Source organism: Schistocerca americana, chromosome 7 (assembly GCF_021461395.2).
Source record: "Schistocerca americana isolate TAMUIC-IGC-003095 chromosome 7, iqSchAmer2.1, whole genome shotgun sequence".
Taxonomy (NCBI): domain Eukaryota; kingdom Metazoa; phylum Arthropoda; class Insecta; order Orthoptera; family Acrididae; genus Schistocerca; species Schistocerca americana.
Window position 1 is genome coordinate 291,881,729 of NC_060125.1, and position 5,893 is coordinate 291,887,621.

Genomic DNA, 5,893 nt, shown 5'->3' on the forward strand with positions numbered 1-5,893 from the left:
CTACTCGGAACTGTTGCATCCTCATTCTTTTCCTTTCATATCTCCCTACTATAGCACTTCCATTGAGGTTAAACAGGGGGGTTCTCACTCATTCCTCTCACGAGTTTTCTTCTACAGGTAGTTTTGGAATCCAGTTACCCATTCACTTCTTTCTGGCTGCTGATAAAATCAGTTTGGCTGGAGTGAGTTGGCGTGCAGGGTACCTGTTTAGTTCCCAGAAAACGCAAACTACGGGATTTCCTTTGGTATGGTACCGGGGCATTAAGATCAATGTGATATTGTTTTTTTCTTCCGATTAAAACAAGTAAAATTCGACGTATTGTCAGATAGGTTAGCTCGATGTTTGCTCACTCTAGGTATATAATCATCGAGCGAACGTTTAATAATCGGTGGACTAGTGGCTGCTTTGATGGAATAAAGTTATATAGGAGAAAACCTTGAAAAAAAAATCTCACATTCCAAATCCTCAATGCGTCTGTACTCGAGTCGAGCGGCAGCGAGGTCAGCGTCTGTCCATCTAGTAGGTGCGGCTGTATTATATGCTCCAGGAACTGACAATCCCTGGTTAAAACACCCAGTGGAAACACTGGACCAAAACTTACAAGCTATCATGATTCGTGAGAGTAATGACAGAATTACCCCAGGTGGTAACCAATCCACTCGTCGACAGACGACAACTGGGTTTTCGGATTCTGGGGAACCCGGGCCATCACGATCAGAGTTCTCAAGCAAACTTCGTCCCAAGGTTCCCATGTACATTGGTACCTTTAACATTCAGACCCTAATTCAACCTGGAAAATTACACAACTTAGTAACAGAGCTAGACCAACAAAAAATTAAGATCTTAGCGTTACAAGAAACTAGATTCACGGATGAAAATACAATAGACTATGGAAACTATCGCATCTTCAAGAGCAAGACTGACAAACGAATTGCCAATGGTACGCCACTCCTGGGCATGGCATTTGCGGTGCACAGAAATACATTAGGTTCAATTAGAGAGGTCTCTTCCATAAATAATCGCCTCATGACCATGCGTATCCAGTGCGCCAACAAGAGATACACATTGATAAATGTTCATGCACGCACAAACATAGACAACAAAAAACGCCAACTACAAACTGAAAAATTCTGGACTAAACTTGAAGATATCATGGCCAAAATTCCCCGGGATGATATCAAAATCTTAATGGGAGATTTCAATGCACAAATTGGCAGAGAGAAAGAACACCAAAAAACTGTAGGAAAATATCCAGCACACAGATTCACCAACAGAAACGGACTGAGATTTATTGAACTATGCCAACAAAATAATCTAAAAATAATGTCTACATCTTTGAGAAAAAAACCTAGAAAACAAAAGACCTGGAGGTCCCCCATACAAGAGATCGGCGAATATCAGATTGACCACATTGCCATCTCCTATTTCGTACAGAAAGAGATCCATGATGTCCAAGTCCGCAGAGGGGCGAACATTGACTCAGACCACTACTTAACACGCATTAAAGTGAAATTCACCCCAAAAAAATTCTATCCGAAGAAAACACACATGATGAAATTTGACACACGAACAATCAAAGAAACCAATCTGAAGGAGGAGTGGGAAAAGGAACCAGCTGACTCTTGGGAAAAATTTCGAACAAAAATTACAAAGAAGGCAAAAGAACTGATCCCATTGAAAAGGAACACAAAACACCCCTGGTGGGACTCTGGATGTGAAAAAGCGCTGGAAGAAAGAAAGAAAGCCTTTCTGAAGTATAACAGTAAAAAATCCCCAGAAAATCTAGATCACTTCCACAACACCAGAAGACAAGTGGCAAAAACAATCAGACAAGTCAAGAGGAAGTACCTCAAGGAACAGTGTGAGTCTATTGAAGAAAATTTCCGTAACTATAATGTACGAGACTTCTATAAGACCTTTGCTGGGAGAATCAATGGATACGGCTCACGAAATCTATGTTTCAGAAAACCAGATGGAAAATTAGCGCTCACAAATCGGGAAAATTGTGATGAGCTGGCAAGATACTTTTCCGGACTCCTCAATTGCCCTGAACCTTCTTCAAGATTCCCTCAAGAAACTGCTATCTACACAAATCCAGAATCCCCACCACCTACACTAGAGGAGATCCAAAGACATATTCATAGACTGAAAAACAACAAGGCATCCGGAGAAGATAATATCACTGCAGAACTACTTAAAAATCTTGGACCAAATACCCTCAAAGAACTCACTCAAATCATCACAGACATTTGGCAGACAGAAAAACTACCAGAAGATGGGAAATGCGCCCTAATTCATCCACTGCATAAAAAGGGAGACATGGCAGATATAAACAACTATCGAGGAATCTCCCTTCTCCAAGTCACTTATAAAATCCTCTCAGCTTGTCTTCTTCAACGAACACAAGAACAACTCGAACACAGTATTGGTGAATACCAAGCTGGCTTTCGCCCTCACCGATCCTGTGCAGAACAAATTTTCAATTTGAAGACAACTACAAATACAAAGCAGTCAGAAACAGTCCAATCATTTGTTCCTTTGTTGATTTCGCAAAGGCTTATGATTCAATCGATAGGCAATCTCTCTTTATTATCCTTGAGGAGCTAGGACTCGATCCGAAAACCCTAAACCTTATCAAAGAAACGCTCACAAACACAACTTCTAAGATAAAATTCCTGGGTGAAATATCAGAGCCCTTCCTGATCAAAACCGGCGTCAGACAAGGTGACGGCTTGTCTTCACTCCTCTTCAACCTTGTCTTAGACAAAGTCATCCGAGAATGGGAAAAAGAACTGAAGAATCAAAATTACTGGAAGCCTATACAACTAGGAAGATCTAAAGATGGTATTAAAATTTCATGCTTGGCATTTGCAGATGACGTGGCCATTCTAGCAGAAAACGAGACCACAGCAATTAAACAGATAGACAAACTCAAAGAATGCACCGAAAAAGTTGGGCTACAAATTTCCTTCCAAAAAACCAAATTCATCTGCTCAAAATCTGAAACTCAAAAACTGACTACAAAATATGGACAAATTGAGAGAGTTCCATTCTTTAAATACTTAGGCGAGGTCCTAGAACCCACAGGGGGAGAGAAAACTGCACAAAAAGTTCGACTGCAAAAACGGAAAAGAGCATACTGGAAAACCCACAACATCTACAATAAAAAGTGTCTCTACATTCACTCAAAAATACGACACTACAATACAGTAATCAAGCCCGAAGCACTATATGCCAGCGAAACACTCACACTCCATAGAAAAGGCGACCTGGAAGGCATCCTGAAGGAGGAACGCAAAATTATCAGAAAGATTCTTGGCCCAAAAAGAACGGAAGATGGAGACAGGTTACAGTCTCGGAAAACTACAGAAAAATTATCTAACCTCGCCGCAGACATCCGGAAAAGAAGACTAAAATTTTACGGTCATATCCACAGACTTCCAACACCAAGACTCTCCCACAAAATTTTAATATACGTTGAAAAATTGAAAACCATACCCTGGATACAAGAAACCAAAACAGATCTAGCAAATGCACAAATAAATTCTTCAGAAGTTATAAACAGAAATGTATACAGGCAAAAAATCAATAGTTGGAAAGTACAACCCGAGAATGAAGTTTGCAAGAGACAGGGGACAAAATGGACAGAGGAAAGAAAGAGAATTCATGGGGAAAGAATGAGAGAATTTTGGAGAATTAAAAAATTGAATCGGAAAAGCTTTGCGTGATCCGTATGGGCCCAATCGCACATAATAATAATAATAATCATCGAGCGAACGTTTAATAATCGGTGGACTAGTGGCTGCTTTGATGGAATAAAGTTAAACGTACTTTGTAAAAATATTTAAAAACTCCAAAACGTATTTGCAACGAGTCGCAGTCTTTGACAGACGCTATGGCTAGTGGCTTGTCAGGTATTATTGAGCGAAGGAACGCCTTGCTACCTCTATTACTTGGCTTAGTTTTCTGAGACATACCGCACGCCTTCAGCACCTGCTGCACATCCCGCTGATGGTTTGGGTAAAACCAGTATGCTCCTATTTTATTGGTACAATTTAGAATGCCGAAATGGCCCCACACGTAGTAGGTGCACTAAACTAATTTTTCTTCATATGAAGAGGGTACGCAATCGCACCGGTTCTGAGTTTGTGCGTTTCGTCTGTGAAATAGCGTACGATTCAGAAGTTTGTGATAGTTTCCAGGCGTTAAATGGTTTTTGCTGCAGTAACGTTTGTGATATCAAAGACCATAGTTAATCCAGCTCTTGTAATTGAGACACAGATCTTATCAGCTCCAAGTAATGTTTCCGATGAACCTGGTCTTTCAGCAACCGAATTTAAAACGCTTTGGAATGTCCTCCAGAAGCTTTCTCCTGACGTAAACTTTTTCTCAAGTGGGACAAAGTATCTGTGATTATATTCTCCTTACCACTAACGCGCAGTATATAATTCGGATATCATATTCTTGCGAAATCAGAGCCCAGTGGGCTAGTATCGCACGTACTAATTTACAAATTTCCAAGAAGCTGAGGGCTTGATGGGTATTATACGCTTTCTTTCTCGCGCCATATAAATGGTAATTAAATTTTCGAAAAGCCAAAATCTACACTAATGCTTCTAGTTTTGTGGTAGTATATGATGTCTCGCAACTGAGTAGTGTCCTGGTAGCGAACGAATTTTGACAAAATGTATCCTTACCATTAATGACACTTTTGTGGAAAAGACGTGCTCCTAAACAGACAGATTACGTATCAATCAATAACCCAAACTCAAGCGACATATCCGGATGATATAAATATTTTTGCCTGAACATGAGGGCGCTTCATATCACTGAACGCGATTTGCTGGTCATCCGTCCATCGGCACAGCTCGTTTATCCGCAACAAACTCAACAGTGATTTCGAATGCATCGACTTATCTTCAATAAGTCTCCAGGAAAACGACGCTAATGCCAAGAAACCTTTGAGTTGCTTTAATTCTTGGATACACGAAAATTTTTAATTATGGTGACCTTATTTGCGTCTGGCAGGAATCCCTTTGAGCTTACAAGATGACCAAAGAACTCGGTCGTTTCTATCACAAAGTGCGATTTTTGAAAGTTAGCTTTTAATCCAACAGCCTTAGACCTTCCGAGCACCGGTGAAATAATGATTATATGTTCCTCCAGTATGTCTGTCGCAGTCAGTAAATCATCGACAAATAAGATAAGCTGATTCCTTAACTCCTACCGAACAGGCCATGAAGGCCCAACGGAACCGACCGGCCGCTGTGTCATCCTCATCCCACAGGCGTCACTGGATACGGATATGGAGGGGCATGTGGTCAGCACACCGCTCTCCCGGCCGTATGTCAGTTTCCGAGACCGGAGCCGCTACTTCTCAATCAAGTAGCTCCTCAGTTTGCCTCACAAGGCCTGAGCGAACCCCGCATGCCAACGGCGCTCAGCAGACCGGATGGTCACCCATTCAAGTGCTATCCCAGCCCGGCAGCGCTTAACTTCGGTGATCTGACGGGAACCGGTGTTACCACCGCGGCAAGGCAGTTGGCCTAAGTTGATTCGTTAGCTTAGACCAAATTACAACATGCAGTGCTGAAATATAAACACCTGAGCTAATGTTAAGACGGAATGGAAGAACCTTGAAAGCTTAGCTTCGTCCTACACAGATTGCTGCTGTGTATTTCCTGGAATATTCCTTTACCTTGACCCGCCAGTACAAAGCTCGCATATCAATGCTCATAAAATACCTGAATACCAGGAATCTGGATGATTTCGTCTATATTCTCAGGGTGTGTACTGGCTAGTGGATCTAAGAAAGCCGGCCGCAGTGGCCGAGCGGTTCTAGGCGCTTCAGTCTGGAACCGCGCGACTGCTACGGTCGCAGGTTCGAATGCT

General features: G+C 41.8%; 1 pseudogene; it reads right to left on the reverse strand.

Annotated features, from left to right (window-relative positions):
- Positions 1–5,429: 5,429 nt before the first annotated feature.
- LOC124623416 lies at positions 5,430–5,547 on the reverse strand (annotated as a pseudogene).
- Between the last annotated feature and the right edge of the window lie 346 nt (positions 5,548–5,893).